The sequence below is a fragment of the Pteropus vampyrus genome, unplaced genomic scaffold (genome assembly GCF_000151845.1).
Source record: "Pteropus vampyrus isolate Shadow unplaced genomic scaffold, Pvam_2.0 Scaffold11, whole genome shotgun sequence".
Taxonomy (NCBI): Eukaryota; Metazoa; Chordata; class Mammalia; order Chiroptera; family Pteropodidae; genus Pteropus; species Pteropus vampyrus.
This window is the reverse complement of record NW_011888792.1, coordinates 8,670,994-8,690,784: the sequence shown is the minus strand read 5'-3', so window position 1 is coordinate 8,690,784 and position 19,791 is coordinate 8,670,994. Positions and strand designations below refer to the sequence as shown.

Genomic DNA, 19,791 nt, shown 5'->3' with positions numbered 1-19,791 from the left:
TCACTAATCTGCAGATCCAATAATTCTCAAACCAGCCTCAGCCGTGTCTCTCTCTCCTCTCAGTAAAGTTTATTAATAGCAGAGAGCTGTCATAAACCTCATATTACAAAGAATTCATTACTTTTAAAAAAGATGCTAGAGTACATTTATTGGCCTATTACCAAATAATCTAATAAAAAATTAAAATACAAGTCTATTTATCAGGTAGAAAGAACAGTACACTTTTTTGCAATATGACATCATAGCAGTTCATCCTGTCTGTATGCATAGAAAGTGCTTACACTGGTTAATTTGCTTTGGTCTTTAATAAGGTTCTTCATTATATGATAGTAAAACTTTAGAAGAACACTTAAGTAGAATTCTGTTACATTACTGGGAACGTTCAGCAACAGTCAGAAGAATGGTAGTTGTCTCAATGGGTGGAACAAACATACGATTATTACTTATGTGTCTAATTTTTATGTCCCCACCCTTCATAACAATCCAATATAATTTCTTACCATATTTATAGTTCAAAAACAGAACCGTCTAAAAGAGAGTCTATAAATGGCAAACTGGAATAAATTTTCTATACAAATGATGGGTTAACTATCTGGAAAAAAAGAAAAAGCAACAGGCCAGAATAACAGTGATTTGAGCTAGGCATGAATATTCAATTCTGCCTGTGATGAGAAGTTACATTAGTGATGTGAGGATTTTACTGACAAGCAAATGCTGAAAATGAAATCCTAATGGAAAAAGAAATATTTTTTAGAAACCTATTGCAGATAAGTAAATTATCACCAATTTCAATAATACATGATTACCTCATGCCAGCTAACTCATTATATGCTACTTGAACTTGGTTGAACAATAGTATTTCTATGCAATCAAATTAAACAATTCACAGTTTGAGTGCCTACTATGTGTATCCTTAAAGATATCTTAAGATTGAGAAGGAATCCAATTCCTTTCTAAAAGACCTCTAGTTTTGTCTTAATCAATTGAGAAAAGTGCTAAATAAATGCAGCAATACCACATTCATTCAGCAAATATTTGTGGAGCACCTGATGAATTTGTCCTCATTGTAACTGTGTAACAAGATGTTAAATTGGAAAAGTTGACTCAGAAACCATATGATATGATGCTATCATAAACCAGGGATAGATACCACATAATTAAGCATATCTGCAGTGGAAATGATAGAGAACTGGCTTTAGCACTCATGAGCCCTTTGTTTATTTTGAGCATATAAAAAAGGTGGAGGGTTGGACATTCAAGATGACGAGGTCAGTAGGACTCCTTTGGAGAAAGCTGAGTTATGATTCTTTTCCTCTTTTCTCCTCCCCTCAACTCCAGAGAGGGTTGGGGGAGTGACTTGTGTTTCCAAAAGTTGAAGGGACATAGCAGAATGGCTTTACTCACACCTGAGAAAAAATTTAAAAGCCTTTGACAGCTAAATGGAAGCCAAATCTAGGCATCTTGGCACAATACTTCTCTTCCCTCCCACTTCATCCTTCTTCAGAATTGTTTTAGGTGTAAGAGTACCAAAATTAGTTAAATTTTAAAGAATAGATGTGGAACTCTAAGTAGGAATGTTTGCTAGGGACTTTTAAATAGGGATCTTGCCAAAGAAGAGCTCTTACAACAAGAGGCTGTGGACTATGTTACCTGGGATATGCATTTGGGGTGTGATCCTCAGTTCCTGGCCAAAGAGGAGGTACTTTCTGTGACAGGGGAGTGGCATTCAGAGAAGTTTGGATGGAGAGATTCTGGAGAATCTGTGAAAGTACTCATAAGAGAAAGAGTCAGCTTTAAATATTTACCTGTTCTAGAGAGCATAATGCCATTTTATCTTTCTTTTCTCTAATGCCTTCAACTACAAAAGAGCTCGGGACTGTGGTTATCTAGCTGGTGGAAGTATAGAAACATCAAGATGAAGAAAGATAGAGAGATAGAGAGATAGAGAAAGAGATAGAGAGACAGACATACGTACAGACAGACAGATAGACAGAGACAGACAGACAGATAGATAAAGACAACCATTCTTTACTCAGTTAGATGTCTCAGCTGGGAAATGAAAAATTAAATAATTTAATTTTATAAAAGTATTTGTGATTTGGAGGACTTCTTTTTCCAGAAGGATGAAGTAGATATTATTTTTCATATTTCTCTCATTAAATAGAGCTAAAAATCCCTGGATATTATATATAAAACTAACACAAGTAGACCCTGAACACTGGGAAGAAGAAGGCTGACTAGCTACGAAATTTAGGACCTGAGGGATGACATGGTAGTGAGTTCCCTGAGTTTTCATTTTCTCTCAGGAATCTCAGACTGAGTACTAGAGAAGTCAATAATTCAGAAATGCCAGTGTGTGCAGACAAAAAAAAAAGCAAAATTAAACATACACACATATGCATACAGGCACACACGCATGCTCAAGAAATCTTTGTTCTTTTTTACCAAAGGATCAGTCTAAAAAAACAGAAAAATTTGAGACAATAACTGTTTTATGCAGCCAAACATGACAGAAAGAACTGTTGCCCCTCTACCACCTAAAAAGATGGAGTTGAAAATCCCAAGGACGTTAAAAAACCAAACAAACAGACAAACAGAGACTCCTAGAACTAATAAGTGTGTTTCAGTCAGCAAGGTCACAGGATACAAAATCACAGAAATAAATTGTGTCTCCACTATAAATTAACATGTACAAACTAAAATAAAAAATACAATACATTTAAAATCATTTAAAAAATGGGGAAATACTCTGTTGTAAATTTAACAAAACATGTTCAGGAATTTTATGTTACAAACTACAAATTACTGATGAAAGAAGTCAAAGAAAATCTAAATAAATGAATGGATTTTCTGTGTTCATGGACTGGAAGACTAAATATAGTAGATGTCAATTCTTTCCAAATTGATATATTAGTTTAATGTAATTCCTATGAAAAAATACTAGCAAGATTTTTTATAGCTATAGACAAGTTTTGTTTTTTTTTTTCTGAAACTTATATGGAAAGACAAGGTACTCTTACACCTAAAAGAATTCTGAAGAAGAATAAAATGGGAGGAATTATTTTATCCAATATCAAGAATTATTATATCACTACAGTATTAAAAACTGTATCGTATAGGCAGAGCTAGACTTCTGGATCAATAGAACAAAACACAAAGCTCATAAATAACCCCACAAAAATCCTAAGGCCAAATGATATTTGACAAAGGTCCAAAAACTGTTCAGGGGAGAAAGGATAGTTTTTTCAAGAAATGATGCTGGGCCATTGGATAGCCATTGCTGAAAATATGAACCTTGACTCCGACCTCACATCTACAGAAATTAAGACAAAACAGATCATAGATTTAAATGTAAACTATAAAACTATAAAACTTTGAGATGATAAAATAGAAGAAAAAATTTTGAGACCTAGGGCTTCCTAGATGTGACACCATGAGCCCAACTTATAAAAGAAAAGAATAATAAATGGAACTTCATCAAATTTAAAAATGTTTGCTTTGTGAAAGACTGTTAAGAGGATGGAAAGAGAAGGTACAGTCTAGGAGAAAATATTTGTAAACCATACATCTGACAAAGGATTCATATCTGGAATATACAAAAAATTCAACAACTAACGGTAAGAAAATTCAATCAATTAAATTGGAAAATGGATAAAAGACACGAATAGACATTTCACTGAAGTGAAAAAGTGGATTACAAATAAATACATGAAAATTTATTGAACCTCACTAGGCATTAGGGAAATGCAAAGACCATGGTGAAATAGTACTACACGCCTAGTAGAACAGTGAAAAGAAAACATAGTGATAATACCAAAAGCTGTCTAGGATGAAAAGAAACTGGATCTCTCAGACATTTCTGTTTGAATTTTAAAATGGTACAACCATTTTGAAATATAGTTTTGCAGTTTTTTTTTTTAAAAAGAGATATACATTTACTATATGACCTAGAAAGCCCAGAGAAATAAAAACATGTCTATACAAAAAGTTGTACATGACCATTTATAGCGGCTTTATTCATCATAGTAAAAACAACCAGAAGGGCTCTCAATAGGTGAATGATTAAACAAATATCTATACTGTGGAATATTGCTTAGCAATAAATAAGAATAAACAAATGATACATCATCTACTTCAAGGACATTATGCTGAGTGAAAAAAGTCAGTCTCAAAGGTTACATTAAACATATGCTTGAATGTACAAAATAGTGGGAACAGAAAGCAGGTTAGTGGTTGCCAGAAGTGGGAGGAGGGTTGAAGGGCATAGGTGTGAAAATTAAAGGGTAGCTTAAGAGAAATCTTTGTGCTAATAGAATACTTTGACATAGTGATTGCAGTGGTGGTAACACAGACTTACACATGTGATAAAATGATGTAGTACTAAACACACAGGTTGTACCAATGTCAGTTTCCTGGTTTTTATATTATACCATAGTTATATAATATATAAACATTCAGGGAAACTAGGCGAAGGGTACATGGGACCTTGTGGCGACTTCCTCTGAATATATAATTATTTTGAAATAAGAAGCAAAAAAAATGTGTTTGTGACTTAAAGTGTGTATGACTTTGAGTGATGTTATAGTTTCTATTAATTGAAAATAAACAGGAAAGTCATAGCCATTCCAAATTTTTATCCAGAGGAAATAATTACTATGTTCACTAAGCAAACTTAAAGGGACAATCAGAGACAAGATCAAGTTGCTTGTATGATTGCACTTCATGGTAACTGCTTGCTCAATGTATCTCTTATAATTCTCTCTCTCTTTTTTTCTTAAAATGCTTTATTCTCTTGGTTTTGATGATATGACACTATCCTCATTTTATTCATGTTTCTTCTTACAAAATCTGTTCTCTTTTTAGTATTCTTTCAATTGGTGGAGATACTAGCCAGCTAGTCACTCAGGTCTTAAATCTTTGACTCATTAATTTTTATTTCTTTCCCATCTTCACTTATTCTCCCTCTTCCTGTATAATCACTCATCAAACCCTGTTGACTTCACTTTCTAGCATTTTCCTTACTGCCATTTTCCTTGTTTTGATCTTAATTTTCACATACCCGAATTACTGTAACATCTTCAACATTCACTTACATATCTGCTATCTTATTCTTCTTAATCCCATCCTCCAGCAACCAGACAGAGTGGTCTGTGTAAAAGGCATTTAACCCTGTCATCTCTAGCTTAAAGCCTTACAATGGTTATCCATTGCTTACAGGAAAATTTGAAGCCCCTTAACTTGCCAACCAAAGTTCCTGATGGTCTGAGCTCTGCCAACCTCTGCAGTTTAACTCTTCTTCATAGCTTGACTAGCTTGAATGTTGTCTTTGCTTGGAGTTCTTATACACACATATATACACCCCCTTATGATTTTAAAAGTCAGTTCAAGACTTGAGCCTTCCAAGAAAACTTCTTTGACCCTCTTAGGCTAGGTCAAGTTCCCATCTCTGTGCTCCCCAAATTGCTTTATCACTTAGATTGTGCCTATGGTGTAAGTGTAGTCTTACTTTATAAGTAGAGAACTGTATTAACTTATCTCGAGGTCTTAAAGGTTTATTTTTCTTATTTTCTTATTTTTATAAGGTATCTTGTGTCATCTGGTTTCTCTCATTCATCATTCATTCAAATTCAATAAACATTAGTTAATTGTATCTATATAGAAATTATGTTAGAGATAGGAGATGCAAAAATAAGTGAGATTTGGATGTCGCCCTTACTTATATTCTATATTTGTGGTCAGATGAAGAAAACAGGACAAGACTCTCTTGAGTAAATTAGCAACCCGATCTCTTTTTGATAGCATCCAGATGAGCCATAGAGAAGTGCTGTGTTGCTGATTCATGCTGTGGGAGGACTCACATGCTGGTGGAGAGGTTTTCTGTGGTCAGCACCATCATTCCACTTGCATCTTTTAGAATGTATGGAGCCGCAGACTTTTAGAGTCAGTTTGTGCCAGTTAATTCATACTGGCATTTCAGCAGTAAAATTGGCTACAGGGTGAGGCATTTGGAAATCTGAACTTCCTCAGAGTCACTGTTCACAGCATAATAAGAGCCTTTTGGCAGTAGTTAGTTGGTAAAGTCAGAACTTAAAGTTTTTCTACCATCAGAGAATCACACTGCTAGCTTTCTACCATCATTTCCCTTTCCCCCATCTTGATTCTAAGCGTTACTCTGTTTTTATTGTTATTTTGGTTTTAAAGAATTAGGAAATATTATAGTAAAATATTGTAGGAACTATAGAAGACTAAAAGTGTTTGGTATAATGCCTGGTCCTTTGCAATATTAAACAATCAGTATATAGAAACAAAAAAGGGTGTCTTTGCAATTTTGTCAGATATCAAAAGAACTCTTAGAAGACAACTTGGAGAAGCAATGCTGCCTGTCTTTATAATATGACAAAGAGCTAATTCAGCTTCTTTAACAGAAACTCAAATAAGTCCAACCCTTTAAAAAAGCCTTTATACTGAATGTGAAGGAAAAAGTGTCTTCAAATCCTGAGTTCAGCTTCCACTGGTTTCAATGGGAGCTGTACATTCAGAGCCAACGGCTAATTTTGGTCTATGTGTTTCCCCAGTAAGTTCTCTTGGGTGATCATTTTAGCTTTAGCAAAGTGTTTCCTCTGGCTATAAGAGCCAGTGTTTAAAAGTTTAAAGCAATGTGGATAGGCCAAAATCTAAATCAATATTTTGTAGGACAAATAAAGAGAAAAAAGATTTAGGCGACAGGCACATGGTATGTGCTTCAATTCCCTGGTAGGCAGATCAAGGAGGTTTCAACAAAAACTTAAAAATAAAAGAGCCTAAAAAACAGATGTTAACAAAACTATTCTCTCCCCCTCAGTGAGAAATGACCGCTTAGGTTTTCAGATCAAGACATTGGGGTCACGAAGGGAAATACCATTGTGTAGTGTCAAGTGAGATTTAAAGGGCAAAAGGATTCAGATCAATAGGCAGTAGCTTATTTATCTTCCTCAATGCCAATTATTTTAACATAGTTTGTACCGACTGTTTAGCTTTTAGGTATATTACTTTGGTTCACGTAGTAGTTTATATGGAAATTACATGGTATGAATACAGTGTTTTCTCCTCTTATCCACCTCTCCTGTTTCCTTTCAACTTCCTCTTAGAAGTTCCCTTACCGATAACGTTTGTGGGGAGGACAGATTGCCCAGTGATCTCTAGGGCTCTGAAGATTAGTTATTATCTTTTGCCTTCTGAGAATCTTGAGTGATGCTAGCTTCAAACTGATGACTGGAAAGAAATTCTACATTGAAAGAACATCCAAAAGCAAGTTCATTACAGGCCCAGTTTGTCATAATATTTGACTTCAAGATAACAGCAATTTGAGATGTCATGGTAAGAAAAACAAACCACAGGAATGCATAGGACCTTCCATATTATTTAAAATAAAGTTTCGTATAAAATGGTTTAATTGCTGAGATAACAAGTACATTTTATTATTAGGAAAATTTACCTTTTAAGAATATTTCGTAATAACCGTAGTCATCATAAAAATAGATGAATTTTGTAGAGCGACTCATGTTCCAGAGCATGTTTTTACATATATGATTTCATGAACCTCTAAAGCAGTTTAAAAAGGGATTCCCCTGTTTTTTCCAAGATGTGTTCCTAATAGGTAAATACAAAAGTCCAAATAATGAATTATTTTAAAAATTGTAAAAGGAATATCCAGTGAGGAAAAACTACGAAGGTCTGAATCACAAAATAACCACTTAAAAATGCAATAATTTATATTTATACATATATATGCTATATATCTGTAATGTAATAATTTATATATACAGCCACATTTTTAAAAAATGAAAGAAAAGTATAGCGACTTCAAGTTACAGAAAATATACCATAGCAATATCTGGTGGTGGATTTTCCTTGAATAAGTAAGGGTTACTGACTCCCTGAAAAGGTGTCATAGGTACCCCATAATCTGAATCCACTGTCCTTTCTATTTTCTTCTTCTGTGGAAACTGAGAGTCTCCTGAATTTCTTGGTTCTATTTTTGAGATACTAATACATTACTCTATAAGAAAATGCATGTGAAAGTACTTAAAATATGAGTTATTTTTCATTCTAGATGATATCTTATACCATTTCAAGGTACATTTCTAGTAATTTTTGAAGCTTCTTACTTTCTTCCCTTTCTTCACCTTTCGATTTGTATTCTGTGTTTGGAATTATGGAGGCTATGCAAAAATGTGTTCCGTCGCTATTCTAGAAGAGTTCATTGCCACATTAAGAAGAAGGAACACATACATACACACGAAATGCTACATTATAAAATAGTATGTGACTGGAACAGTAGAAACTTAGTAAGCAAATCAGAGGAATTCTTCACACGGGGGTAGAAGAACTATTGTGGACTATATAGAAGTTTCTAAAAGGTTTCGATCGAGGGAATGGTGAAAGCACTGATGCAGGAGTGAGTGAGGAGTAGAAGTGATAACAGAGAAAGGAGGAGGCAAACAAACACCACTGCTTAAGACATGGAGGCAATAGTAATGAACGTGTGCATGAGAGACAGAGGTTGATTAACCTGCTGGTTAGCTGGACAGGAGAGGAAGGTTTATGTTAAATGACTAGTGAGAACTGGTTGAAAAGAAGGTTGGGGCCCATCTCTGGAAAACAAAACGTTAAGCTGTAAAGTTGAAAAATTCTTTGGCAAGATGGGCAACTTAGGTTTCTGAGAAGGGACATGACTTGGTGAAGGTTTTTTAGATAAATAAATCTCACAAGAATGTTCAGAAAGTAAGACTAGTATTTAGAGAGAGCAATTAGGAGGAAGCCCCAAGAAGCCAGGAATCAGGTAATAAAGATCTTGACTTATTCCAGCTATGTACAAAACCCACATATTTCTGTGTTTTGGAAACACAAAATTCCCTGATGTTCCCCAAGAGTTCCTCAATGTCAGTAGCTTTAAACTGAATGAGACCCTTTAAATTTTGCTGTAGAGATTATGGATGTATCTATATCATTAACTAAATAAATATAACTGGTATGCAGGCCAACTTAGTTAAATGTGGGATTGCACAGACTAGGAATGGCAGACACTCAGCTTAAATGATTCTTGAAGACTGTAAGTAAAAGTTACTACCTTATCTAGGAGGAAAAGGAATTTTGGAGACTGACCAACTTGTCTCTGTTGGATCCTCTTTACTTTCCCTCAGGCCTTGGTTTTCCACAAATTAGTACAGAGTCTGTATTCCCTGCCCCCCGAATTCCTTCATTGGACTGCTTGTCAATGAAAGAAGACTTCATGTTGCCTTTCTTGAGAAAACAGAGGGGCAGCCAATCAGTGCGCCTGCTTACAACTTGATTAACTGGCAGCACATGGCTTCTTGTTTACTTTTCTGGGGCTGGTTTTTTCAAGGAATTATTACAGTGGAGTTTAACTAAATAGGAACAATGGCTTTTCTAAATATTGGTGGAGTTGACATCTACAGAACTTCAGGATTAGTAGAGATCTGGGTGTATTTTCCTTTTGATAGTTATTGTACTCCCTGCAGTTCTATTTTTTGTGGTCCTTATTGTTCTCGAATGTCTCCTTAAGTTAAGATGTTGTTTAGGAGTTGGTAGAGCTGGCAGACTCTGACATTACATGCTGTATTATTCATTGTTTGGTGACTAGACTTCATATCTGTGGTAAAAATAAACATGATGCCTCTCAGCTTACTTCAATCCATTCAGAACTCTCGTGAATGGCTTCCTGTAACTGTGACTCCCTTTAAAGAATGTATGAAGAAGGAGGAGGAGGAAGAGGGGGAAGATCAGTCTCAACCATGAACCACATGACATAATTTTTAGAAGCAGGCTGAACGGCAGTTTTAATTTTCAGAAGAGTATAGCAATTGCCTTAGTGGCACTCTAAACATAGTTATTTTTTCTTTGACGACAATAGTTTTCCTTCACATTCTCTCATTTGGAAACAGTCATTTTTATGCATAGACATCACAGGTAAAAAACCAGGTTGTAATTTTTCTCATCAAGATGGAAGAACTGATTTCTGGCCATGCTGATGTCAACTTTACTTCATAAACATACCAGTAGGTGTTGCTATACTAGCACTAATGTGGGTTCGATAAAACTAACTGGTCACTTTGTAGTGAGTGGGTCCCCAAATAATTTTAATTTGTCTATTCCTTCTCTAAGATCAAAACACTGCCACCAAGTGCTGAAGGCCTGATGGGGTTATTTTGATTGTAAAATAAGTTTTTAAATTAAGATCTTCTATTCTGTCCTGACAGTTCAAGACTGGAACAGGATTTCGTTGATTTTATAGTAGTTAAGGTATTTTGGCCTTTGGGGGAGCAGCAATAACAAATTTGTGTAACTGGAGAAAAGAACATATTTCTCTTTCTAATTTCTGTACTTCATTTATAATACATGTTATCATCACCCCAGTGTCCCAAACCCACACAAAAAAATAGGGCAGGAGAGTCTCTGCCTGGTATAAGCTTCCAGGCATAACCTTTGAAACATGCTCTTGTTTGTCAGAGAAACAAGTGATTTACACAAGACTCACAGTTTAACTCTTCACAATATACCTCAGGATCTCAAGATGTTTACACTGAAAGTATTTTCATATTCCTATGTGTAGGCAGAAACAAATGATTTCCTTGTATTAACCTCTGTAACCCCACTGTCTGTACTAATTAGGCAGAAACAACAGACGCTACTTCTGTTTTTGACTTAAATTTGCTAAGCAAAAACTAAGAATTTAGAAGAGAAAAATATTTGCAATTTTTTAATTCAAAGATGAGGTTCTTAAAATTAAAAAAAAAAAATTCTAGCAATTGATTCTTAGGCAATAAGCCAACCATTTCAATGTGTACTTTAATGGAAAAAGGAAGAGTTTGTGTACATTATACTGCTTTTGCATCTAAAGTTTCATCAGTTGTACAAAGTACATGAAATGGAACAGTGAAAATCTGAACCTGTCAGAACAGCTTTTTTAAAATTGTTAAACACAGTAGAAACCTGTATACTTTTGATGAAAACTCGTGCTTTGATCTGAAAACTGTTTAAAGAATGTGAATGTGTATTCTGATAAACAGTGAAGGAAAAAAAATAAAGCTCTAGAAGGAGATAAGAGAGAAGTCTGGGGGAAATGTGAAGCTGTTATATTTCTGTTTTCACAGTTGCAACTGTTCAATAATATGAAGCAGTAACAGTTTATTGAGCTTTTAACAGATATGGCTGAATCACATGAACCGAAGAGAACATGGATTTTTCTATATATTGCTCAGTACTCATTTAAAAATAATCTTTAATAAAACTGAAATACTTCTGTTGTAGAAATCTCTTTGCACTTTCTAAATAGCAAAACACTAAAGCATCTTGAAGAATAGGGTTCAGAGCAAAATAAATAAATCTAAACATGTTTCTGTATTATTTTATAATAAATTTTTATTGATTTTTAGAGTCTCATGATTTGCAATTTGTGATCTTTTGCTTCTGCCTTCTTCCTTCTCTCACTCCTTTGCTTCATGCTATCTTTTTTTCTGTCTTTCTCAGTGGTATCATTTGGCAGCAACTTTAATATATGTTAGATAGCTGAGTGCGATTGCACAAAGTAAAGGAAAAACACTCAAACAGTTTTTCTCCCTGTAGAGTTTCATTATTGAAATACTCTGAAGTCATGGGTGGTGAGGGTGAAAACGTAGAGATGTAGATTGGTTGGTAATCAACTCAATGTTTGTAGTAACCGGAGATGTAGCATGCTAATCATTCGCTATACCATCCTATGGAAGCTGAGTTTAATTCAGCTAAATGGCCCATGATACTGACTTCACTCCCCTTCAATTCAGTTTCTCCCCTCTGGCAACTTCTTAATCAGAATTCCCTACTATTTAGTAACTAAATTAAAATCTGTAAATTGTGGGCAACTGCATATAATGCAATGATATATCCATAAGCATTGAAATTACTCAGAGCATGCTATGTAATGAACATTCTAACATAATAATAACAATGTTAAGCTTTGGTATGGGAAAATAATCTGGTTAGATATGGCAAGAAAACAAAAGATCACTTGTCTTTATTTCTGAAGAAAAGATTTAAAACGTAGGTGCTTTGCTCAAAAAAGTGCTGATTGAAAAGGAGGTAGGCATGAAATTTTTACTCAAATAATAATTAATTATATTTATGAACTGATTGCCTAATATGTGCTAAGCATTTTACATATATGTTTTAATTTATTTTTTATTTTTATTTTTTATTAATATCTTATTTCATTTAATCTTCACAACAGTTTAATGGGGTACATACTGCTATTAGTCACTTTTTACATTTTAGAAAACTGAGACTCAGATAGGTGAGGTAACCTGCCTACAGGTAACACAACTACCCAGTGCAGGAGCTAAGATTCAAATCTGGGTATGCCTGACTGGAGTTTGGGCTCTTAACACTATGTTATGTAAATATAATCAGAATATACTTACATATTTAGTTTTTATTATTTTTATTTATTTTGCATGAAGTGTTTATCATGAAATATTATCGAATCAAAGAGATAATCAAAAGTGTGGCATATTTGTCAGACTTTCTGTTCTGCAGGTATTTGTAATGGAAAGTCAAGCACTAACACATAAAACTGAAATGGTAGGTCAATAAAATGCAAGACTATAAAAGATTAGAGTAGGTAGAGGTAGTGCAGGAAGGCTTCCTAAAGGAGGCAAGACTTTTACCTGAATCTTGTACAAATACAGAGGTATCTGAAAGTTGCCAAAATAGATTAGTAGAAGAACATGAAAATATTACTAAAGGTGAATGACTTGCTATCAGGAACAAGTGAGGCAATACACTAGCTCAACATTTTCCACCATGGTTACACATTTAGGGTGCTTATTAAAAATACAGATGCCTCGGCCTGACTCTTGACTAATTTTTAAAATCTTTGATGGAGAATCTTTGGCCATGGTATTTCTTAAAAGTTTTCTAGGGGATTCTAATGTACAGTTGGTGCCGAGAATCACCAATAAAGCTGTATTGGTGTATTTGTGTTGGGATCAAGTAGGAAATAAAATTGAGTGGGCACTGTGAAGCCACAAAGATGGCAGAATTCTGATGTTAGACTTGATGGCATAGACATGAGTGTTAATGAAAATTTCTGAGCAAGAGAGGTCAATTCAATTCAGTTAACAAGAACAAAAGCTTATGTGTAAGGTATTGTAGAGGGACATGACCAAATAAACAAAATCTGATGTCTGCTCTTTAAAGTTTCATAAATATGGCAGAAGGTATACCATGAGCTGCATTAACACATACACATATTAAGGACTAAAATAGAAATGCAGAAGTCTTCTGAGATTACTTAGGAATACTCTATTTTTGGTTGTGACTATCAGAAGATTTAAAAAAGGAGATAACTGTCATTCGAATTTTGACCCAAAAGTGAAATGAGACTTTTGAGAGATGTGAGGAGAAGGGCATTTTTGGTATAAAAAGGAACAGAGCTCAGAGGCCTGGATTTTAAATGGGTGAGGACAGAATGGTGGAAGTTGCAAGGAGCTGGATGAAGAAAGAACACGAGAAAGGAATGCTGTGAAGCTACAGTTCTAGAATGTCCACCTGAAAGTCCAAGTGTGGCCCCTGACACTCTAAGTAATGAACTCTACGTTTGTCCTCAAAAAGATGGCCTTTGCAACTCATGATAGAAGTGAAATATAGCTTAAGATCGGGTGGTGGAGAAAATAGTAAGAGAAGGAGGAGCCTGCCTTCGCTGTTAAATGTGATAAAAGGGATTATGTTTAATGTGTCATGCATTCTTATGACTAGTAAATTGCTCAAGGTCATGTAGTTAGTTGCATGTCTCCAAAGACTTGACTAGACTAGGACCAGTATACCATAGTTCTTAGTCTTGCCAAGCATCAGAATCACCCCAAGGACCCAGACTAATTTAGTATTATTAAGTGGGACCCAAGAATATACTTTTTAACAAGTTCCCAGGTGACCATGATGCTGCTAATCTGGGGACCATATTTTCAGAACTATTACCCAGAAAGTCGGGTTTGAGATATTGCCCAGAAATATGTATGTTTTTTAAAAGTTATTCTTAGATGATATTTTCACCGGCCTAAGACAAACATTGTGCTTTTGCTTCTTCAGTTCCCCTGGATGATTTTGATGTGCTCTCTTATGCCCTCGGTTCTGCCAAATCCTATTCACCCTCCCAAGCCCTCAATTGAAAACAAAAACAAAACCAAAAACTTAAAATGCAAAATTAACACTCACTTGTTATAAAAGCAAATAGAAAGACTAATAAGAAAACTTAACTCTTCCTTTTTCGCTAAACCCCTATTCTATTCCCTAGAGGAAAAAATCCTTAACCCTTTTAGCTATTTAACTTTCTGTGCTGCTATTTTGTGATGAAATATTTTAGAAACTACTTCGTGCCCTGAACATGGGATATAGGCCCCTAACACTCATTTCCCTTGTCTTCTCTATATAGTAATATATTTAGTCTGATTTGATTAAATAGTTTTCATTAGATTATTTAACTAGTTTACAGTTTTCATTATTATGGATATTTGAATATTGTTCTCTCTAGATCTAAGTAAGTCACTTTTCCCATTTTATTTTTTACATATATTTGTTTTTTTTTCTGGTCTTAAATGTCTTTTTTTTTTTTTTCATTATGGCTTCCTTATTTTTCAAACCTTTTACCATATCAGGCATTTTTTTTCAAGTTGTTAAAATGTTTTAAAAATGTCTTTATTACTCAGTCTTCATCTTTTTGTTCCTATGTGGGATGGTAATCACAAAGCCTGCTGTAAAGTAGTAACCTTAGAACTTCCTCTAATACCTTTCTGGTTTGAATCAACTTATTCTTTCTGGGTTTACTTTTTGACTCCTATGTTTTGGTTTACTCCCTTCTTTTACTGGAGCACATTTTCAAATAACTTCCCAAGAATAGCTGTGTGAGAGGACAATTGTATGTTCTTGCATGTCTGATAATGTCTTTATACTTAGATAGTTTGTTGATAGTTTGGCTAAATTCTACAAAAGTAAATGTTAAGAATTATTTCCCATCAGAAAAATGAAAGCACTGCTTCTTTCCTTCCCCCAATATTTGGTGTTGTTGAGAAGTGGCATTCTATCTTTTTTTTTTTTTTAGGCAAAGCAGCCCTTGGTTGACCTCATAGATTGCAAAGACCTTGTCATCTTACGATCCCTTATTTTTTTATTTTTTATGTCTACAACACCTGGTCTTCCTAGGTGGTCTCCCATCTAAGTACTAACCAGGCCCGACCCTGCTTAGCTTCTGAGATCAGAAAGGATAGGGCTTGTTCAGGGCAGCATGGCTGTAGACAAGAAATGGCATTCTAAATTCAAATTTCTCTATAAGAGACCTGGATATTTCCTCTTGCGGGACATTTTTAGAATCTCGATTTTTTCACAGTGTTCTGAAATATCACTAGGACATCTTCTGGTATGACTATTTTCATTTATTTATAAAATTTCTGTTCTTTCAGTAGAGTGTTTCAAGTTGGAAACCAATTTCATAAACTTTGTTGATTGATAAGATTAAGGAAATGAAGGAGAAAAAAGATTCACACACATTACTGATAGTAGAAGCCTTGCTTATTTGGTAAAATAACAGCAGTACTGGCAAAGATAGTGAAATTGGGAAGGGGAAGGCAGTGAGTGAATGTAGTGAATATTTGTCAAGCCTTTTTGTTTGCACAGAATCCTCGAATATCCTTTCTAGTTTGAGAATATTACCTATATTTATCTTATTAGTCCCTCTCCAAAATAATTTAGACCTGTTCTACTTCAAGTCATAGTACAGTATAGAATGTTAGATCATAGAATTTGAAACTACAACAACCTTCATACTCTTTATTTTACAGGACAGATCTTGGAGCTAAGTTTGACTATAAAGACTGGCAAAGATTCAAGAATTGACAAGAATGAGGATTAGCCTAAGGTTACTTTCTCTTTGGTTTATTAATGAACCGAACAAATCAAAAGATGTACACAAAATCAAGGCACAATGAGTGTATGCAACTTCTTGATGCTCACTTCGTATCAGTTGAGGTGCAGGCTAAGCTGCTATAACAAAGTGGACCTAATCTATAGTGTTTTAAGAGTGATAGAAGTTTATTTTTCTCTCATGAAAAAAGTACATAGATGAAAGATACAGGGCTGTCAGTGTAGCCGTGTCACCCAAGGTTACTCTAGTTGTCACCATTTCAAAGCCAGTGATGGAAGACAAAGAAAATTCAAAGCAAATTGTCTATACGAAGGTTATTCAGAAGAAATCCTTCCCATTCACCTTTGATAGGCCTACATTTAGTCATATGACCACACTTAGCTACTGGAGAGGCTGGGAAACATAGTTGGTAGCTGGGTACCCATTGCTGTTAGTTCATTTTAAATTCTTCAGAGTCTTGAATAAATAGTTTCCTCATAGCATTAGTTAGGTGTTTCAAATGGGAGAACTGAGGCAATAAAACAGACAAGCAAAATGAATACTTAATGAAACATCACAACATATTGAATAAATATGAGAGAGATTAAATACGAATTTACAGAGGCATCTTTTTAAAATGACAATTCTATTTGGGTGCCTGTTTGAGTTTCTACCATTTGGCAGTTTCAGCCAGTCTGTGTCTGTTGTCTCTGGGTAATTAAAATTATTCAGCATCAAAATCTTAGCTCTGAGACCAGAAAAAAGAATCTAAGAAGCATTCACTGATAGTCTGATTCAGAACAACTGCTTTTCCCTTTGGTCTATTCATGCATATTTCAATGGGCATTAATGTAAAGTACCTCGTGAGCTCTCTTCTACATGAAATCCTTGTTCTCTGCTTGGCAGCAGTCCTGGCACTAAGTTCTAAATGGTCATTCTGGGGTGGTAAATCAGTTATCCTCAGCCGATGTGTCTAACAATGAAGAGATTGCTGGAGGCAGGTGGTGTTGTGAGGCCTAATTCTGTTGGCATTAAGTGACAATTCGTATTTGCTACAGGAGCAGTAAATTGCACTGTTTTAAAACAGGAAGTCTGAGTTAAAAGCTGTGTAAAACCATTATACTGTAGCCAGCACTCCAGGCTTTTCTAATTAGGTCATTTGGAAAAAGATGACCTTTTAGTTACTGTGCCTTTTTTGCTGGGGACACATGTTTCTAATTATCATTTGTATTTTACTTTGCCAAAGCTGTCGACAAGTTGAGTTTGTGTGTGTGTGTGTGTGTGTGTGTGTGTGTGTGTGTGTGTCCACGCGAGCGCGTGCACACACACACACACACGCTATGAAGTTAATAACATTTCTGTGTTCTACATTGGGCAAACAGAAGAAGCTGGGAACAACATGTACAGTAATTTTAATGTCAAAGCAACCAAAAGTCGTATGGATTTGAGTGAAGAATATACTAAAGGACATTTCTGATATCCCCAGTGTTTTAGGCCAACCTGACTAACTTTGTCTGAAGTCACTGTGTCAATATTTCTTCTCTTTTGGGCTGACAGGTGTGAATTCACTGCATAAGATACAGGGAGAAATGAACTTTGGTCCACACGGTTACTGGAAACATAATTGCTGGTCATGCTAGAAAATCTGTCCAGGACCAAAGCAAAAATCTCATCATACTCTTTTATGATTCACTTGTCCTTCTGTATTCTGTTTTTGGAGTGTTTAGAAATGCAAACGAATACTGTCTTCTAATGACCACTTCTTCCAAAAGAAGTTCTGAATAAAGGGACAACATGATTCTCTGTGGTTCAAAAATATATTTTATATTTTAGGATATAGCCCAAGAAGCAAGGCATTCGCAATGGCTGGCTTTTCCACTGACTTCCTTTCCTGTTGTGGGGAAAGTTTCTCAATGTGCTATTAGGTTCCTCACCTGAAATCATAGAATTACAGAGCTGGCAGGCCTTTGAGAAGTCTTCTAGCTCGTGGTCTGCCTGGAGGCCTTTCTTAACTTAAACTCTCTTGGCATATAATGGTCTCCTCTTTGCTTAATCTCTCACGAGGGAGACTTGACAAGGAAGGATGGTACTATCTAAATGTTTAATATATAAATTACACTGGCAGTTTGAGGAAAATGTATGGAAGATGATTTGAAGTTTATTATGAAACTGCTAATAATTTATTCGATTCAATTTTCTTAGAAGTTCTAGAGTGGGTAATGATGTGTCTCTAATGGAGCTGTTTCAGGTTTGGAAAGGGCACTGGCAAATGTAAGCTGGGTAATCTTTATGCCCTAAACACAACAGATACTAGGACATGGTGCTTTAGAAAAGTTTTTTTTTTGAAGGCTTGGGGGTATTGAAAGAGAAGGACAACGTGAAAAAGGAAAACTTAACACTGGTTCAAATCTCACCAATTCTGGATGCCATCTGCCATGCACATTATTGGGAACATCCTTCTGACTGGGTCTTCTTAGCCCAGTGACATTACCTACTGTGATATTGTTGGGGTTCATTTTATTTCCTTTATAAAGAAAACCCCTTCAAATCATTCCTGGAAATATGGGTCGTTTGTTCTTGCCTGCATCCTCATTTCTCACTCTAGTCAATGAATTTAAGTGGGAGTTAACACCATACTGGTTTCCACAGTGATGCTGTTGCAAAGCCATCATTTGGCCTTAGAGTCTGAAATTCCCTAGTTCAGAAAAAGATTTTGGCTTTTCTTTTGCATAAAACAAAAGACTATTAAAGTAATTTCCCCCAAACATGAAGCGCTCTTTCCCTAAATTACGTTTGCTTTTGCCCCTAGAACAGAGTTTCTTATAGTTGACACTACTGACATATTGAATTTAATAATTCTTCATTGGGGGAGATTGTGCATTGTAGGATATCTAGCAGTATGCCAGTAGCATCGCCACCCGTCATAATAACCCAAAATGTCTCCAGACATTGCCAAATGTTCCCTAGGAGGCAGAATCACACCTGTTGAGAATTGCTGCCCTAAAACAACGGGCACAAACTGAAGGAAACCTTTAAAATAGCATTTTTGCCTCTATCCGGATAACTACCTGTACTACACATTAACTGTAATGTTAATCAAAAAAGTAAGCTCCAAGGAAGAATTGTGTGTGTATGTTTGTGTGTGTGTGCATGCATGTGCACGTGTGTGTGTAGCAGTTTACCTCTATTATGCTGAGAAAAAAATGAACTGATTTATTATCTGTACAGTACTATCAACTAATACAGTAAAAACACTGAGAATTCCTTACTCTATACTAAACTCACTAGACAGCCAAAACATTAAGACATGTATAGAATTATACATTATCTTTCAAAAGTAATAGAAATCTACTTTTATTTTTACTTTATTTATAGTGAGAACCTTGCTTATATGACATTAGGTACATGTCTTTTCACTATCATATCTGGTGGATATGTCAGGGATACCTATTCTCTATGGCCATTTTTGTGATGCATGCTATTTTTGGAGGCAGATTATACCTGGAGGGAATGAGGGCAGAGTCTGCAGCTGAAAGTGGCTGGGCGTTGATTTCCTCTGATTATGACACATTACTACTGTCTGCTGCTTTGTAAAATTCCCACCACTTGGACTTGGCTGATGTTTCAGCTTTGCTGGTGAAGCAGTTCATTTGCTAGAGTGGCTCACTGGGGTTATCTGAGTTTTGGCCTTTATTTTAGTTTGACTCTAAAGAGCAAACAGTTTTTAGGGTGGCTATTGTGGTAATTGGGTAGAGGTGATGCTTTGTCTGCCTCCTTGAGTCTTTGTAGATTAGACCTGGAACATTTCTGAAAGTGAATGATCTAAGAATTGGGCAAGATATAAAGATCTTATTTGCTATGTA

The 19,791-nt window shown here is 35.3% G+C and overlaps 1 long non-coding RNA gene and 1 pseudogene across 2 annotated transcripts in view; one reads left to right on the top strand and one right to left on the bottom strand.

Annotated features, from left to right (window-relative positions):
* Positions 1-19,791, top strand: part of LOC111731269 — a 213,032-nt gene that overhangs the window by 25,200 nt on the left and 168,041 nt on the right. The gene's annotated exons all lie outside the window — the stretch shown is intronic.
* LOC111731883 lies at positions 15,207-15,325 on the bottom strand (annotated as a pseudogene).